The sequence below is a fragment of the Neopsephotus bourkii genome, unplaced genomic scaffold, assembly GCF_033783945.1.
Source record: "Neopsephotus bourkii isolate Nb327-2 ecotype Australia unplaced genomic scaffold, CSIRO-AGI_Nbou_v1 NB_860, whole genome shotgun sequence".
Lineage (NCBI taxonomy): Eukaryota > Metazoa > Chordata > Aves > Psittaciformes > Psittacidae > Neopsephotus > Neopsephotus bourkii.
The window spans coordinates 2,854,427-2,874,846 of record NW_026901356.1 but is presented as its reverse complement, the minus strand read 5'-3'; the positions used below and the strand labels follow the sequence as shown (position 1 = coordinate 2,874,846).

The 20,420-nt window shown below is 37.9% G+C and overlaps 1 protein-coding gene across 1 annotated transcript in view; it reads right to left on the bottom strand.

Moving 5' to 3' along the window:
- The window catches only part of HIPK3 (homeodomain interacting protein kinase 3), a 101,185-nt gene that overhangs the window by 66,196 nt on the left and 14,569 nt on the right, over positions 1 to 20,420 (bottom strand). The window lies entirely within an intron of this gene.

Genomic DNA, 20,420 nt, shown 5'->3' with positions numbered 1-20,420 from the left:
TACGTGGAGGAAGGCAATTCGAGCACCCACAAACCCCCAGTGGTCCTCCAGTGCCGCACTCCTAATTGTCAAACACAAAATGGTGAGCGATTCGTCCCCATCTCCTTGGCTACCAGCTCCTGTAACATCATTCACAGACCGTTGGGATGAGGAATGCATCACAGAAAAGACCCAACTCTCAAAAACCGGAGTTTAGAAGATGGCAATATGCAAATGAACATGTCAACTCCAGACTTGTTTAAGTTAGGGTTCCTGCATTGTAAGATGAAGTGAGTCCCATTCCCAGCTGTGAAAGTGAAGCACCAACCTTCTAGGTCCAGCCTGCCATCTTTCCCTGCTGAGCAGTCCCTGGCACCACCACCAGACAGTCAGAAACACCAGTGGCTAGAGAAGTAACAGGACACAGCAAACGCAATGACCATGTTGTATCCCACAGTACAGTCCATCAGAAGCTCTGCCTTACTCAGCTCTTGCCAAAACAACAGGATGCACCCTCACTACCCACATGTCCCTAATGTTACAAATCACTTAAATATTAGTGGCTGCTTGTAGGAATAGTCAACTTCTGCAGACAGCATTCTTGACCCTAAATAGTATTCAGCTGATGCGGGGCAAAAAAGGAATTGCTGTTGGCCTATAAAGTAGTGAGCCCCAAGATAAAACCTTGACTACAACGGGTCATCACGTGCTTCTCCACCTCTTGCCAAAAATAACCAAGAATTTCTTTATTTACTTGCACAACTCTATGTACTCCCCTGTTTTTCTCGCACTCCCTGTTCCAGGATTTTTAATGCTTGTCTGCTTGATTTTAACCTTTGTTTAGGTCCAGCCCTGGCAATATTGTCAGATGTGAAGTCAGAATTTGAATTAATTAATTGCAGAAGACAGAGTTATTGTACTGAAGTACTAAAACCTAACACTGGAGTTACTACCATCACGTCACCAATATGCAGTCTTGTAAGTAACGAGACATATAATTTAGGGGTGGAGAAAAATAGGTGGGTGTCAGTGTTAGTAAATTACAGCTCTCAAGAGCCGCTCATCGCATCTTTTGCTTACTAATTTTACAGATATTAATCAAGCTTCTCTTCACACATCTCCCAAAAAAATAACATCCTCTGGAATTACTCAGATACATGTTTTATTAACCTATAATCTATTTCAAAAGACTTGAAATGTTGATAAACATTCTTGCTGTAACCATACAAACTACAAAATGACTTCACCAACCAAAGAATTAAATATCTGCTGATTCAGCCTGTGACAGTATCCCATCCACAGATATAAAGTGGCATACATGTCACCCCAAATTAAATACTTGGGATCTATGAAATGTCCCCAAATCCTCCTCCTCAGCTACTAACTAGTCTTGACATTTTTTTTACAACTGTTTTTTAACAACTATTTCTAGTTCTCTTATTTTTCACCATGCAAGTTTTTGATAGCCAAATTGACCCAAATATGGTGAACATGAATGAGACTGATCCTCTAAAAATAGACAAAATTGTGAATCCAATTCTCTGCTGATATGCCTGCACAATTTTCACTAACTTTCACAAATAGATTTCAAGTTTAGAAAACAAGGGATAAACTTCTCCCATTACACTAGTCTCTCTCTGGAGTTTTAAGTTGGTCATGTTTGCTACATAACAGAGCCTCCCAAAACATCTCACCACCATCAGGCTGGTCCTCATATTCCAGTTTTTGCTAATCAGATGAAGCCAGACTTCCCCTCAGCCTACAATGGGAACATCACCAGCGTGTAATCAGACTCTCAGATCTCTTTGAAACTCCTCCAATTGCTTTTGTGGAGCACAGCAGCTCTCTGAAGAGCCAGTGTTTGTCCTCACTTGGATGCTGTTTCAACTGAAGGCTTCCCTGTGCTAGGTGCAAATCTCATTGTACTAAGGGGTCTGCCTGGCATGAAATGGCCGGTAGCGCTAAAGCAAGCTGAACTGCCAAACCTCCTCTGGCACTTGACTGCTTGTAAGGTTTCCTTTGAGCATAGAAGAGTTTTTAACTACTCACGACATGCTGTAAGGCAACAAACATCAGATGTATGAGCAAATTTTAAACACTGATGAACATTTCTATCAGAGGTTAAACATGACTGCCTGAGAAGCCCTTGCATGATTTTTTTGTCAGATGAAAAACAGGGAACACATTCTTGCCCTGATTTTCTCTTGGCACATATTTTGTGCTGACAGGCAGCTGAGAGGTTAATATGGAAACTCCTGTTACACCTGTAAGTAGTGTGGACTACTGATACCACTTGGAGGGGAGTGTTTTGTTTCAAAGTACTTAAGTAACTCTGTGAAAGGAGGCCCATGTCATTTATATTCATTTATAAACTTCAGCCCTGAAACACCACACCTCTCCACAGGCCTCTGTTTCACCTTGTTCCTGTACCTTTACAGAGGATTAAGCAATTGTTAGGTGTGAGTGCTCAAAGTGGAAAGAAGAAACAGAAGTTAAAGAAGATATTTCCAATTGATGTAATCTATTATGCAGCAAAAAGAGATGACCTGAGGACAAACACAGGCTGAGAACTTCTGGCAGCACAACTACCAATGACATTTTGTGCTATTTTTGTTATCAAAATCCCAAGTGTAGACACAGACAGAAAATGCTTTGGCTAGAACAATTTGTTTTACTCATCAAACTGCTATAAGCTGTATCATCAAAACACTTTTTATGGCCAGTATGAGTTGTTTATATCAGGTTATGAGTTGTTCAGATCAGCTGAGCTCTTAACTCTTGAACAGACTTGAGTCCTGAACAAGGCTGTGCTATTAGAGCTACCCAGAAGAGCCAAACAACAAAGATAAGGGCCGGGAGAAGGTGAGACTGTAGGGCTGTAATTCCATCCACCAGGCCCCTCACCTGGTCGCTAATAACACAGGGTGCAACTGCATGAAACAGAAAGCCATGCTCAAAGTCCACCCCTCTGAAAAGGGGAAGAACTGCTTTCTTATGATTTCCTTGATCTGCTTTCCACATATCCAGTTGAATTCTCCCACTCATAACCCTCCATTTAGCAAATTCAACTCACCCAGCAAAACAGGGTAAGGCAGTTTTTCCTCGTCAGCTAGCAGGTAGGGCTGTGCAGACTTCATTTTAGCTTTCTGGGGATAAATTACAAAATCTAAACAGCCCAGAAGCATGCTGGTTGGCAACACACTGTTGTGGCCAGTGAACATATCCAGGCTGTAATCACCTAACCTGCAGAGTATGAGCAGCAAGCACTGATCCACAGAAGGAGGCTGAAATAGGGAACAGTTCCACTTCAATTTCTCTTTTTCTTAAGCTTTCTCTTTTCTTAACCTTTTCTTAACCATAGTCTTTAGTCTTTCCCACAGTATTTAGCAGTATCTGTCAAGCAGTGAATTAATTTGTGGTAGGACTTCAAATTACGGTTTTACTATACTGTTTTTCGCATTGGCTGAAATATTTTATGCTTGTCATATTTATCCTCCCAAAACAGAGAGAAGACTGGACAGAGTTAACTATGGTTTTTATCCTCTCAATTCCTTATCTAAAGTATTTTTTAAACTGATGTAACTGTCACTGAAGTATGACTTGTATTATGAGACAAAGCATTGAGCGTGATGCATTTGGATTAAAACCTTTCAAGATCCAAATTTCTGCTGAAACCTGTAAAGGGATCAGAGTTACATTGATAAAAAGTGCTTTTCTAAAATATAAACATTCAAATATACACTTTCCACTGATTACCATCATATTCAGATAAACCTAGTTCAAAGTTCCCCAGATGCCCTCCCCATAGATTTGTTTGCTAGACATATGCGAAATCCAACCTTCTGTTGCTGGGCATAAATGGAAGATTACTTTCAACTTTAAAGCAAACATACACTTTGCTCTTTCTGCAACAAGTGGAAGGTAGTTGAGAAGCACTGTGTTTCTTCAGTTAAAAAACACAGGTTTCTCTATGCAGTTCACATTATTTAAGTACTTTTCAAAAATAGGCACAGATACTCAAACATATATTTCGGCTTTTATTTTCCAGTTCATTGTTGGGGGGGGGGGGTTGCATCAAAATACTACTTACTTTACTAAACCAGCTTTAATAAAAGACTAAAAGAAAAGAAAAGGCAGGGGGGTATTTTGTTTCTTGCTTGCTGTTTAATTTGCAAGTTAAATGAGCAGCCTGGATTCTCCATGAGATTTAAAAACTGCAAAGGACAGAAGACAGCTCCATGGGCTGGTAGTGCTTTCTGGGGCTTTGTTCAAGGGCCATGCTCGTGCCGATGTTCATTTTCATGAAGGCATCACCATTCCCTGAGGATCTCCTAAGATACACATGAAGATCAATCCAGTTCTGTGGCTCTTACAAAGGTGAAAACCAAACTGAAAACATTCTTCAGTTGCCTGTCTTTATGCTTGTTTTTCCCTCAACCCTTAAAACCTAGTTCTAAGGAACCTCACACACCATTCTGTCATTGCCAATTCAAATTCTACCAAGTGTTAATGGTAACTCTTAGGAAATTAACTTGTCTTGCATACAAAGATAATAACATGGTGACTAAAATGGTAAGTCTTAGGAAACATAGAAGGAATCTTTAAAATATTTTTATTATGATGTAGATGAAAGCTGGCTGACTTGAGATGAGCTGCCTCTTAGATGTTGTTCCTTAAGAAAAATGGTGGGCAGCCAATCTTGTGCAAGGACTTACAGCTTTCCAAAAATAAAACAAACTGTAAGTACCAAATTAAAAAATAAAAAATCAGCCTTGATTTGTTATGTCTTCATTGAAAAATTAAACTGCAGGAAACCTCTGATGCTGGGTCTGATGCAACCCAATAGAAAGCGGGTTATAAGAGTTGGTGCTGAGGACCAGTACCAAGGTCTCAAAAAATATCAAGGGTTTATCTTGAAATTATATAAATAATTACTACTTCAGCTTAGAATTTTCAGAATCTGGGTTTTTTTTTTTTATAAAATGTTTGTTTTCAACCTTACTGTTCTTCTAAGTGCCACAGTTTTTGAAACAACAACCTGGCACTGCTCCATTTAAAAACAATGTCACCCTGCCACTTGTCACAGATGATTTTGTTCAGAGGTACTGTGAAACACTTATTTCTCTGCTTGTGCTCATATTACATCAATAGGTGTAGATTTGACAGATGTCTTAAGGTATACTAAGTTCTTGTTCATATTTACAGAGGACCATAAATAGTTAGGGGTAATACAGTATTCTACAGGGTAGTTTAAACATCTTTCCTGGACCATGTGAACTATAATGTACATGGTATTGTGTTTTTCCATCTCTGTTTTCCTTTTCAGTCTGTTTTCACATCTTTGTAGGAGCCACAGAAGTATCATAGGATCACAGACTGCTTTGGGTTGGAAGAGACCTTAAAGGTCATCCAGTTCCAACGCACTGCCATGAGCAGGGACACCCTCCACTAGACCAGGTTGCTCCAAGCCCTGTCCAACCTGGCTTTGAACACTGCCAGGGACAGGGCAACCACAGGTTCTCTGGGGAACCTGTGCCAGGGCCTCACCACCCTCACAGGGAAGAACTTCTGCTTAATATCCAACCTAAATCTCCCCTCTGTCAGCTTAAAGCCATTTTCCCTTGTCCTGTCATGGCAGGTCCTTGTCAAAAGACCCTCTCCAGATTTCCTATAGGCCCCCTTTACATACTGGAAGACTATTATAAGATCTCCCATGAGCCTTCTCTTCTCCAGGCTGAACAAGCCTGATCAAAATAATTCCTCATGCATACACCTTAGGAGATCCACAAGGAAAGTGTAGATCTTCACAAATGTGTCATGATAATGTAAATTTGTAGTTTGAAGCTGTAAATTTTCTTGTAAGAGTCTTGCGATTTTCATGTAGCCTTTCTGGTGTTTTCACATAAGAATATTTAATAGTCACATTTTTTATTCTCTCTCTACAGCAGGAAAATCATTTGAATTGATTGTTAGGATTAACAAATGTTAAATGTGTACAAGAATCCACTGTGTTTCTAATTTTGAGGCACTTGGCAAGGACAAATATAATATTTTATCATATCAGAATACTCCACAACAAAACTGGGAGAATCTGATATAATCTGAGAAAAATAACATCCAAGGCCATCAATGAAAAGTAAGAATTGTAACACAGAATCACACTGACAGATTTCAAAATAAAAAAGAAAATGCAGCTTTTAATTGCTGGCTATAAAAGCTATGCTTCATTTTGGAGCATAGTAAAAATAAAGTTACCACATCACTGATATCAAAACATTGGGGAAAAGTATTTTTACTTAAGATAAAAAGTTAAGACAATATTGAAATGTTGTTTGTATGGAGGAGAAAATCAACTTTTCAAAATAGAAAATAAAACCCCGAGACTTACTTAAAACTAAAAAAATTATTATATAGTGTTAATTTGTAAAATTGTTAATAGAAAATATTGTACTTTCTACTATTGTTTTGAAATGAGCATCATTTCTGTGCCCTACACTTCAGAATATTCATAGGGTACCATCCACTAACATTACCAACCATTTCAGATTTACAGTTGAGTAATCACTTCTTTTTTTAGGGACTGATACATTGCAAGATCAAGGGCTGCAGACAGATGGAACATCACAAATGTTCCAGCTGACCTCACTTCCCAAAATGCATCATTCCGACAAATAAACGTCATTAAACATAAGCAGGCAGTCAAATTACAGAATTAAAACATAATCCTGCATTACTCAAGTGAGTAGCTGCTTATTAACAGGTCCACTGACACCAGGAAAACTATTTACTTGAATAAAGATTCCTAGGGTTGTGCTTTTGGGACATACTCCAAAGCCTTTTAAAGTAAATAGTCTGATTAACTGACTCCTAGTTTGGGCTGATGATTTATCATGGCAAAGAGAAGTTTTATCTTGATGACAAATCCATCACTGTCCCCCACAAACCCCAGCAGACAAGGGTGCAGCCTAGTTTAACTCTGGCAGGCAGTGAATAGCATCCAAGCCTATTTCAGAATTAAATGGAAGACCACCTCATTACCTGGGTCCTTCCAACTTCACTGTCAGAGCACTTGAGGACTGAGCCAGGGCTTTGCTATCAGCAGCTAGAGTCTGACCACACTGAAACCTAACCAAACCAACAACCCTTTTGTTGCACTGATGAAAGGTCCTGCTACTAATCTTGTCTGTGGCACAAATCCTTCCTGAGAAGCAGTTTTATCCAAGTCAATTTGCACGTGGCTTGCAAATCTTCACCTACAGCCTCCCTTAACAGCTTAATACATCAGGAACTCACCCATCTGTTTTTCTACTTTTTAAAAGCAGGTACCTTAAAGTCTTCCTTATTTCCCTCCCCATGAGACATCATTAATGAAATACCAGTTAAAAATATCTTCTAAAGATTGAAATTACCACATTAGAGACTCTCCTGCTAGAACGAACAACAGAACAAGCACGTTTTAATTACCTAGGTTATGAAACCAGATCAAACCATTATATGGAAAAAATCCAAAACATTTATTTCTATGTAATAAAAACTTATTTTCCTATAAATGTGTTCATTCTGAGATACAAATAATCTGAAGAAATTTCCCAAATGTTCAAAAACTAATTTGTGCTTATTTTGTCTTATTTTTCTGTTCCAAACCACTAACGGCCCAAATCTGTTCCAAAGGAAAATGTGGCATTCAGCAGCAGTTTAATGAATTGTTTTGACCCAGTGAAATACACCATGTCCACTCCTACTAATGAGACACTTGGCAGAAGGTATCACATCACAAGAACAATAGCTGCAGCCAGTCATTATGGTCCACCAAATACTGTAACCTCTAAGCAATCTCTCTTCAAACAATAGAGGGGAAGATAAGGTAACATTTCCACTTAGCTAACTGCATGTGCAGTAGATGGTGGCCATGCATTAGCTTGTAACTTTTAAAGTTTATAAGCATTTTAATTCTAGGAAAAAGCTTATAAATATTTTCATTTGCCTTTTCTTTTTTAAGCATACTGCTGTTATGAAGACTTAAAGCCCATGTTATTTTCTTAGATTACAAAGACTTTCGATTAAACAACAAATGTTTTAGTGTAAAATACATAAAATATCGCCACAGCATCAGTTTTTGAAAACAGTGTATCTACCCATGTAACATCTTAATTAGATTTGGGGTGAAGGCAGACAGGAAATTGGTTGTTTTTTCTGGCTTTATCATCCTTTGATATAATTACCACTCTTATTGGAACAGAGAATACAACCCTACACATACATGATTTCATGTTTAAAAGAAGGTGACAAGCAGAAATTGAAAGGAAAATGGAAAATCTATGTATAAATAAAAACATGGTCATAGGCATCATGGCATGTTCAACACCAAAATTAACAGTGATGAGATAGAACAGGTGAGAAAATGAAGTGACAGAGACTGCAAAGCATCACACGTGATTGCTACACCAGGAAGTCTGAGCCTTGCTGGGTCACAATGAGATTTTACTGAATATGTACATGCTAAATTTTAATGTTAACTTCGGAGTTTTGCAATAGCAGTGAAACAATCTTGCTCTAGATTCTCTTGGAGGAGACTACAAGCAATGGAAAAATTGCCATCAGGACACAGAGGCCCAAGAAAAGGCCCACAGTATCAGTCTTGGCTGCTATTTAAATGAGACAGAAGGTCTCAAGTAAATATAGAATTGGAGATCCTTCTACAAAGATGTCGTTTGTGCCAACACTCTACTTGTAACTTAGAAGATACAATTCCTACAGTTCTAATATGTGCACCAAACCTCAGGATCATTTTCAGGTTTTCTTCTTTTTAAACACAGACTGCATCGCTCAGAATAAGGTAATGAACTGGCATGTATTACCTAAATAGCGCATCCGCTAGTGACTGATGTACTTCATGCATGTTGTGCCATATTTTAAAAAGGAAAAGGTGTACAGCTATTCTAGACAAATACAGTTCAAGAAGTGTAAATTAATTATCCTTTTCCTTCCTCAACAAGCACCTTTGAGACTTACTTATTTTTCTATATGCATTTTATAAAATAATTTAAAAACAAAGAGCTGGCTACTCTCAGATTTCAATTAAAAATATGCTTTGTTACTCAGTTGAATTTATGATTCCATGTCATAAATTTTAAACACTAGAGTGCTTACTCTGGGTAATACCTCAAAATGTCCTAAAAGTGCATCCTAGAAGTGCGGGTAGGTGAGGAAATATATCACCTATCACCCATGTTTCACAAAAACACCTAAAAGCAGCTCAAGGTCATGAATGAAAGGGCAAGTGTTAGGGCACAGACTGAAATATCCCAAAATTAAGGCATAAAAAGAACAGGAAGAAAAAGCAGTATTTACTACTGCTATAGGTATGGACTTTTCAACCAATCTGTCTATAGAGTAAAAGCAATGCCATTTAATTCACTGGTTTAAGGTATTTCTTTTTGAGCCCTAAGTAGTTAGGGTAGATGTGCGCGACCAGTTTTATTCACTCATTTCTCATTTATACTAAAGCGGAGACTACAAAACAAGGAAAGGACATGTACATGTATTGGGAAGCGGCACCCTAGACTGTGGAAATGAAGTCATTACTTGGAGAGAAACCCTGACGGCTTCCCCATGCAACTGAGGTCCCAGATGGACGGAAGGTCTGTGTTCAGCAGTCTCCATGGCAACAGGAGCGAGCATCACACACAGGGTACCAGATCCTACACTACTACAACCGGCATAGAGAAAAGCAGTGCTGGTATTAGCTTCGCTCTCCTCCCTATACCTCATACAGTTTCCTTTTATACCTAGATTTCTTCTTTGTAGTTGCTAATCACAGAATATGAACACTATCACCACCAGTGGTATTAGCTATTAATAATAAGACATTCAGGAACAGGCCAGGAGGATCAACATGATAAGGGCTGAGCTCTGATCTACTGCCTTACTGCAGAAAGGAAAGGAAGCTAATGGACAGTTATGCACAACACAAGCAACACTGGCTAAATGAATTCCTGGTGCAAACTCATTATGGGCAGGAAAATTATTTCTAGGATGAATATGGCTCCGGATGATTATTGATTATTGAAGAAAATCTGCACACTGAATATTTTATTTATCAAATTTCTGATGCATACAGCTATTAAGATCAATGCTGGAATAATAGTAACAGTTAAGTTTTCATTCGATTATCTACTGGTCTTTGTTATAACTACTACATAAAACTCAATCAAAATCACATAATGCTTAAATTACTAACAGGAGTTAGTGGAAATACACAGAATATTGGTATTAATTTTGATAGACATAGAAACAGTAATATTAGCAGAGTAGCCCAAATTATGGGACAGAATTTCATGGTCAGGAGTCACCTAAAATAGAAATAAAAATGACGGCTTCTGAATCAAATATTACAGAGTTTGCTAGCTAAGTATCAGACAAGAGACAACAGATTTCGACAGAAAAGGAAAACAAGGAAAGAGGAGACAATGTTGGCCAGCACTATAGGCAGAGTCATAGCAGTGCACCAGCTGCCCACCTGCCTCAGGAGCCCTTACTTCCTGAAGGAAGAAAGTTTGTCAGTGCCAGCGTTATTCATTATTGTTGGGCTGCCAATATTGCCTCTCATGAAAGACAAAAATGTGTATACTATGTGAAGACCAAGAATACGGTATCAACCTCACTGGAATCTTCAAAAAGCACACCACCGACATGAGTGGGGTCAAAATCTTACTGAGGTATTTTCCCATTTCTCCAAGCACTGATCACATGTGTACCAACATACCCTCAAAAGCCAGTACTTGGAGATCAAAATTATAGTGAGAAAAGTATAAAAAAAGCCACCAAAAGAATCCAGGGTTGTTAGGGTGGTTGCATTGATCATTGCATGCCACATAGACAGAGAAATCAGCCTTTTGTACCCCAGCATGATGACAGCTATTTGCATGTGAAATTCAAAAGCAATATAAATATTTTTGGTTTAACACATGAAACGTAACTATCAGTCATCAAACATTGTTTATCATTTAAATGCATTTCTTTAGCAGATGCAAATTCATGTATTATACTAGAAGCTAATAACTGCTTCACAGCAGGGTATGAGTAGCTCTTCATTTATTTTTTATTAAACAGTTGTATCTATTACATGTGTGAAAGATCGCTTTAGCTGTTTACATGGGCTTTTAAGGCAGAAAAGCATTCCACTCAGCATGTGATACTGAAAAGCACAAGTTTAATTCAATAATTGCTTCTTTAACTTCCTCATGTTTAATTCCAAGCTCAAAATATTACTTTTAATTAAAAATATAACTAGGAAACTGCCTATTTATCTAGTTCTTTAACAGTGGTGTTCTTAGTTCTTAAACTACTTTAATCACTGTCTGTAGCCTTTGCACTAAGCCATGCTTAGAAATGAGCTGGTTAACTCATGTCCCTTAACTGACTTGCTTTATATACAAAGAAAAGCAGCTCAGAGTTGTATTTCCGATCAGTGATGGAGTATCATGATTGCAGCAACCTAGTAATTTCCCCTTTTCAATTCAATAAGTGTGTCTTTCACCAGAAGCACCAGAAATGTCTCCTGGTCTAGCAGACACAATTCTGTCATTTCTAGCATCATTTGCATTTACATTGTTTACAATGATTTTTCACTCCCTTTTGTACCTTATTACCCTCACTAAATGACTGTGGAATCAAACTCGCTTCTTAAAACACCTTTGGTGACACTCTTGTCTGAATAATACTTTTTAGAGTATAATTTTTAAAGATGGACGCTTATTAGACAAACTGTAACAAATTTGTGAGGCTTCCAAAGTGATTTATTTTTGAGACCTCTTTCTATCCTTTTAATTTAAATCTTAATTTGGAATTAGTTTAATATGAGAAGGTGAAATCTATTTTTCACTCTAATCCTAAATGAATATTAGCTCAGAGAACTATTTTATCTGAGCTAGCTAGCATATATCTTACCATTAAAAGTAATCTGTGGCAGGGAATATATCTAATGTTGCTTAAAAAGGATTCATTTCAGTCCACAAAAAACTCACAGCTTCCTATTTCCACAAATCACAATGAGAAGTCTGCTTTGTTTTTTCTCCAGACAATTTAACATATTTTTGTCTCTCTATAGTTCTTCTCTGTATACTGGTCTTGCTTATTAGTTGATGCTCATGGGTTCTTAGCAATGAGGCAGTTAACACATCCCCTCAAATGTTTGCTTTGACATCTGCAGAAAGATTCTTCTACCTAAGACACATCAAGACAGCCCTCAGAAATAATTGAGCTGAAGTATATTAGCAGAAAAACATGATTTAAATGCAACAGTTTGATTACATTGCAACATGTTACCATTATTTATGACATATTTACAAAATCACTGCACTTTCATGAATCCTGTCAAGCTAGTTGAATCAGTCTTTTCCTAAACCAGGTTTAATCAGTATTTCCCAGAAAAGACTGCTAAATACTGCAGAACTTTCTGAACCTAATCTAGGTGCTAATCAAAATAAAACCTCTCTGAATATTTTATCCTATAAGATAACCTTATAAATATAATCCCATCCCTGGTATCGGGAATGTGCAGGTACTGCAAATTGTGTGGTTTGGTTTATGGTTGTGTTTAAAAACAAAAAAAATTTAAAGAAAAAAAAAAAAGAAAAGAAAAAAGCTGTTTCCTCATCCATTGAGAGTCACCCCCCTATTATCAAAGCTCTTGAAATGAGTTTGTCTCATGAGGCCAACTGGTACATTCCATCCCACAGCACAGAATGCTGACTGACAGTGCCTCAATACCAGTTTCTGACCAAGCAGTGGCTCAGGAAAACTGTAATTGCTGCCAATCTTGTAGTCATCATGTTGCTTAATTATCTGAAATGGTTCTTGGCAGGCTGGGAATGACACCCACCAATGATGGGGGGAGCTGCACCCCACCATCATCTGGAACACCCCACCATCATCTAGAAGACTGTCAGAAAGGGAAGATATGCATGGCTCAGAACTTAAGGTCATCTTTCTCCTCCTAGCATCAAGCTGGCGGGTATTAATTGTACCATTTTGCCAAAGACTTCTCAGTGTTTTTCAAACTCTCCCCTTCACTCATGGAATGGGAGGCATATGGTGACAGATTTTGCAGTCACCTGCAGAATTTCCTCTCACTGACACCATTTCAGTGCAGAGCTAAACCACCCATGGATGTGTTCACAGGAGTCAGTCATGGTGTTGTCTTACGCCCTGATGTCCAACAACACAGCAGGACTGAAAACCAGCCAAGGAAACAAAGAGAAACAATAGGAAAAGTGTGCTTTTTTAATTTCCTCAATCAGAAAAAGCTTTATAGCAAATTCACGTTCCAGTTAAGGAAAATCCTAATGGATTGTAGTGGTTTGTCAGGAAGTACAAAGTCAGCTGTACTATCAGGAAAGTTTTGATTTTCTTTGAATGAGATTGAACTTTACAGTTAGCCAATGCTGCAGAAGTTTAACAATGTTAAATTTAATCACATTTAACTATTTTTTTTAATCCTATATCAAGAACATACTTCTCCTGGGCTGCATGATTATTTTTCAATTTCCAGAGCTGTCCTCCCAAGCACTCAAAAGGCGTGTCTACACACTCAAAAGCAGGTCTTCCTCCTCCTTGCGTGCCATAATTCTGATCAACGCTGGGAACTGAGGTTTCTGAAGTAGTTTCGTGCCTCCAGCACAGAGGTGTGCCAGGGCACATGCTGTACTCCAAACCTGCCTGGCTGCTGGAATGGTTCCCAAGGGGGCTGTCAGACAGAAGTAAACTGGGATAGTTCTCATCTTTCACAGACACCAACCTGGCTCCTGCGCCAGCTTAAGGAATGGGAAGGCTATGAAGGCACTATTTAATCATCTGCATTCCCCACTTGTCTCTTCCAACTAGCATTCTGGTCTGTCTCTTCTCATAGGTTTTAGAAACAACTACAATATTCACTTGATTTTCTATTAAAAAGCATTGTATTCTAAGAGTTAAATTTCTATTATAATTTACTTTTGAAGATCATAGAATCATAGACTGGTTTAGGTTGGAAGGGACCTTAAAGCTCATCTAGTTCCACCCCTCTGCCCTGGGCTGGGACACCTTCCACTAGACCAGATCATATTAGATGATCATCTGATCTGGTCAGATCAGCTGATCAATCATAGATGAAGATAAGTTTTCTAGGACATTTGAGGTGAAATAGAATTCCAGACATAATACTTTCTTCTAGAAGAGGCAATATTAGAGGGCTACTGAACAAGTATTTGCCATAAATTCTAACTAACAAAATTGTTCTGCAGAAGGAGTACTAAAAAGAGGGACACTGTTCTTCAAGATTTTGTGCTCATGAAGCCTTGCCCTGACATGTACAAAAGCATTGTATAACAATATGAAATCCCAGCGCTGATGAAACTCTGATTACCACCCACTGAAATGCCCAATTCCTCCCATGCCTTCTTGCATATCCCCAGATGGCTGAGCCAATTAGCTATCATCCTAAAGTGCCTGTCTTGTACTTTCTGTGCCACTTGAGGGGCAGGAGGAAGAATTTTTATTCCTTGTAAAAATGTTTATTTCCCGTAAGAATTTTTATTTCTCCTCTGTCCTTTCCTTTCTTATTCCTGAAGAATGGCAGATTCCAATAAAAAAAGGTTTGAGAGTGTGAGAGAAGGAACACTGATCAGTGAAACAACTTCAACACAAGCACTTTGAATTTTTCAAGTTTACACTATACGTTATCAAAAAAAAGTCTAGAGTAGAGCAAGTACCTAAGTTATTTTTTACCGATGGTGCTACAAGAACTCGTTTTACAGAAATAAAACCACAGTTTCACTGTGTTAATGAAAAAGGAGAAAAATATTAAAGGTTGGCCAGAAATATCAACAACATATGCTTTTTATGAAGAGCGTACTGCAGGAACCATTTCATCTCCATGAATAAGCATTTACTCATCCTCATTAGCAGATACAGATGGCCATTTGTCCTGTAGCTTAACATCGAAGGCCAAATTAAAAAGACATAATACATCTTTTGCTGAACAAAACAGAAATTACCCTTACAAGAAGTTTATTATTAAAAAGACTCTTAAAAGAATGCCAAAACTGATTTGAATTTACTCCAGGTGTTACTCTGCTTATTATTTGGAAGGGTGTGAGTTAATTCTATGGCACTTCATTTTGAGACAAAAAAGCTATGATGCCAAACTGAAATCCAAGTAATAAACTTTGACAGAAAGGAGACATTAACAGGAGCAACCAATGAAAAATAAACTATAGATCTAAGCAATGGCTAATTAAACCTAAGAGGATTTACCTAATTAATCCTGTGTTGCACAGCTATCCAGACTGCTTTTCCATTCAATCCATATTGTAACTACTCATTACTTACTCTTAGCTTTCCAGAAACAAGCGACATATCACATAACAAGCTAAACAGTATTACCTATTTCTGAACTGGTTTACTGCACTACTGTGTAAGCAGTTGGCTAACATGCTGCAAAAATAGTTCCAGAGCCCAAAACTGTTTGAAATTAGTTTCCTTTTTCAATCACAAACCAAACAGTAACAGTAAACATTAATTATTTGGAGAGCATCATTTGCCTTGAGAAGGGAACCTCTTTTTAAAGAGAAATAGTGTAAAAAAGGACTTTATGTCTGCATACTTCATGCTTGGCTTTGCGTTCATCAAAGAAAAACGTACAGGCTAACAAGAAGTGTATTGTCAGAGAAACCCAAATGGTTACAGTTTAAAGGCTGCTCTAATTGATGAATTTAAACTATGCAACAAAGAAGCTTCAGAATGTGGCAGGTGCGTGTCATGTATAGTTTTACTGTCTAAGTAAAGCAAACATATGAAGAGATTAAAAAAAATAGATTAAGTGTTTTATAAGCTACTGCTAGCCTACACTAGCCAGTTGAAGGCTTTAAATAATTTAATCCCTTCAGCAACTGCCAGTCCCAACTGCAATACTGAAACAAGGTCTGAATTCAGTTTGAAACCCAACAGGTGCAGTCTAATACTGCTTCCTTAATTCAGCTACTGATCTATGTTTATGCTTGTAACGGACAGCATATTCTTAAATTCACCATGGCATTAATTAAGTTAGTCTAAGTGCCTCTTGTTTTATCCCATCTTCTACTATCAAATTTACCTCAGACAGTACTCTGTTTCTTTCCCCTCCCCTCTAGAAATGCTCCTCATGCCAGATGGAAGACAAAGAGTTTTCAAAAGCTTTTAAAATAGATTTTTCTTTATGTAAAAACACAAAATAAACCAGGGAAACTGAACAATATAAAATATGCAATACTAGTTTAAGTACCTTGAATTTTAATATTTGGAAGTGGAAGAAGGTATATAAGATTCATGACAAGCAAAGTCTCTAATCACCACTTGTACTCAGTCTTTTCTTTGGGTAATCCAGGCAGCTTGAGTTGCACATGATACAAAGAACCTATTTCTCATTTTTACATGCTGATTATTTTTACCAACATTTGCTAGTAGCACAAAGTAATGCATATTGCCAAAGGAACAATTCACCAGAAAAGAAGTCAAAAAGCAGCACTACTGTAAAGTTTCCACCTACAGTAATAAGCATGGGTTTTTTTTCCCCTTCTTTTTCAAGTTAGGGATAGTTTAACAAAGCACAGGGAAATGTTCCTTCATATCCTGCTTCCCACAGACATTTAAAGGCTAACCTGTATTTTTCTCCAATCACAGGGCAAAAGAAAAGGAAACTTCTCACCACCTTGCTGCTTTCACTCTGCCAACAGAGCTGGAAGATCAGACAATTCGAGGCATGACTTCCTTTCCCTTTCTTGCAGCCTGAGGCATGCTCATACTTGGGATGCAAACAGAGAGTTTCCTCTCTTCAGCAATTAAGCATGATGTTTGGCACATGCAAGTGAGAGGATAGAATTACCTTTTAAGGCAACATTAATTCTAATTTTTTGCACCCTCAAGTAGCGAGGCACTGGAGTAACGAAGCCAGCACAGAGAGCTGATCATAACTCAATGCCACTCCATCATTCAGCCTCAAATATGGCATGCAACTGACGTGCAAGCTTATGAAAATGAATAAATGTACACTATACCAAAATACTTTCTTAAAAGTATTCCAAGATGCTCAAGATATTAATGCCTAGCTTAAAAATGCAAAGACTGTCATTCTATTAAAAAAAAAAAAAAAAACCACAACAATTTGTGACTACAACAAGAAGTGAACTCTGGTGCACAAGCACAGATCTCTAAATAATTCTGTCAATTATCTGTATGAGCAATACTCTTAAGTATATTAAAAGTATCTCTGAAATCAGATAAAACACTTATTTCCACAGTTCTGTATATACAGAATGCATCTTTTAATTATTAAACAACTATTCTTTTGATGAAGTAATACAGACATCATCTATTCTCTCTTTCAAAAATGTATTGAATTGTACATTTTTCTTTCATAATTCATCTTAATGCTGATGTAATACAGTTTTAGCAACATTTACAGTGTGTTCTCTGATCACACTTGCACCTCAAAGCATTAAATAAATAAATTTTTGGAGCACAGAGCAACCCAAAGCAAATTCAGAGCTAGTGATATGGCTCTACTACTTAGTTTCTACAAACCTGAAGTTCAAACTTCAGGTTCAAAACCATCTATTCCAGGATTACGACTTTTGAAGGAAGGAAAAGTTGGGAAGGGAGGAAATTTACAAAAGACACTGTAGGAATGCCGAGGCAGTGATAATATCTGTGTTCTATTTACAAAGTACAGTTTTAATCCATAATCCCTATAATTTACAGTATTCTGGGTATATAATTTTATTCCTGTAAAAATGTATTTACAGGAACAATTTTAGTCACATGAATAATCACTGCCTGAAAATTCCCAGTGTAATCTTCTGGAATTAAGAGTTTGCAGAATAAAAAAAAAAAACAAAAACAAAAACAAAACATGACCAACATGACCCCAAAAAACATGGCATTGCAGTGGTAAAATACTGTACTGCTCTATGAAATCTGGGGAAAAGCTAGCGCTTTTATGAAGTCATTCACTCTGAGGGATACAGTTATTGAGAAGGCTGTGTGAATGCTATAGACCTAGCAACTAAAGCAGTTAGCCATCCATCCAAAAGATATCCAAATAATAACAAATTGTGGGTTAGTTTAAATTCCAGTGTTTTGAAAGTTCACTTCTTTGTTCCCTTTTCTGGAACAGTAGCACAACAGCACTCCCACCCCCACCTCACCCCCACTAAACTAAACTTATAATGCATTTTTTAAGAACAGCAAGATTTAGAAAACAAAACAAGACAAAAACCAGCTGTTGTGAAACCTAGTAGAGATTCCTAAGGCCCGCCATTTCTGATGAGAAAGCACTGAAGCCTTCCCCTTCTGTCTTGTAGAAATTTACGTGGAAGAGAGAGTCATCTGAGTCCTCTTGTCCATCCCCATTCTGGCAACATTTGTCCCCTGGTTTACACACATAGCAGGAGAAATTAATACACCTTTTCTTGCCTACATATTGCGTGAAGGATACATGATGCTCCTTGTAGCTCTTACACGACCTGATGCACAAAAACCAGGCAGAGCCTGACCTCCCATCAAAAGCAGCATTCCAAATCCATTTTTCTTTCTGTTAAGCTATTCTGTTTTATTTTGTTGCTGATTTATCTGCAGAAGAGTCCTGATCAAGACAGAAAACAATACTACTTGCCAGAGACAAGCAAGACCCCAAGAGACAGAGCCTTGGAAGGCATGAGAAGAGTCAAAGCAATGTAAGCTTACACTGGTGGGAAGGCCCAGAAGCCTGCTGCACTGTATCTCTCTTGGATCCATTAGTCAGCATTTTGGACTAAAAATTTCTATGGGAACAGACAAGGCTTTTCTACAGATTCCCAATTTCATGACAATTTTTTGCCAAAAACAAAAGGGTGGCTCCAAATTGGCAAATAATGTTTGCCTTTATATAGCATCTTTTTTTTTTTTTCAAACTTGCAAATAATATTCCAAACACACACTCATGTATTTTAGTAGACACAATTTTGGAAAGAGAAGTACACTGTAGAGAAATCCAGCCCTGCCCTGTTTGTGCCAAAGTGAACTTGATCACTAGTTCTTTGAAGTGAATAGTGAAGTCTCAAGTGTCCCTTATACCCCTGTAAGAAGAGTACTTATTATACAGGTTAATTAATAGCCTTGTTTTATAGACACTGGAAATAAGATTAGTAACTCACTTCCTATTCTGTTTGGGTTCCATCATATGCCCTGTCACCTCAGCATGTCTGTCTTCATCTAGTCAAGTAAATGATACGACTAACATTTGTCACCTGCAGCTTCTTTTTCCAACCCCTTCAGAGGAAGAAAATTCATGTTAAAAGAATACCCCTTGCAATTGCAAGAGAAAGCTTTCAGCTTTGTGTTAGTTCTTCCTTTGTGCGAGAATTAAGTCCAATGGCAAGCAGCAGCCCTCTGTTGTCAAGTGACTGTAAGAGATACTTAGTAAGTGATACTCAGAATGTTAGTAGTCTGTATCCAGAATTTCATTACTGCAACAAAAGGTATTACACACCAAACATTAACCTATGTTAGCGTGGCACTGGAGTCTGAAACTCCCAGTTGCCATTAATAAACACATGATGCAGCACACCCAGGATGTGTATTGGCTCACTACACTTTCTTCAGGAATGAAGCATCAATGATTATGTGAGCTAACACTCCCCACAAGAGCCCTAACAGCTTCCCCTCACCATGACACAGCTCAGCAGACAGTTGCTACGTATATAATTTTCAGCAGCTGACTAGTGTTGCACTCTATATGAACATGTGTGACCACTGTGAACATCTCCTGGGACCCATCACATAGTGGCCACATGGCTCCTGTGAGTGCTCTGCCCTCAGTGCAGCCAAGCCCATTGACCACACAGCAAGCGTGAGACAGAGTAAGGAAAACTTCAAATTTACAATGCAGTTTCATAAGTATCCTTACTACTATTAGTACCCAGGACTATTATTCTCCCCTCCCCCATTTTTCCCTCAAGAACATTTTCTAATTTTTCCTCTTCAGCATTTGCACTCAATTCTATTTCAAGTTGCGTACGTAGGGTTTTAATTATCTTCTATTTTGGGTGCATTAAAAGATTCTGAATCATCCCACCTTCTGGGAGATTAGTAAAACCAGTGGTTAGCAACAAAAAATGTTGCTGAATGCCTACTGTCCATGTTAATTATTCAATTAAAAATATGCTTGAGCCATCAGCAGGACACTTCCATTTCATGGTTGAATAGAAGAAAACCAAAATCTTTCAAAACTGCTCCAAAGCAATTATTTTACGCTTGTTTTTCAGAGCTAATCTTCCTCCTGTACCTACATACTCCTGTACCTACATACACAATAAAATCTGTGTATGGAAGTCAATGGCTGTAGCAACCCATGCAGAATAATTCAATAGATACAGAGACTTGTCTTG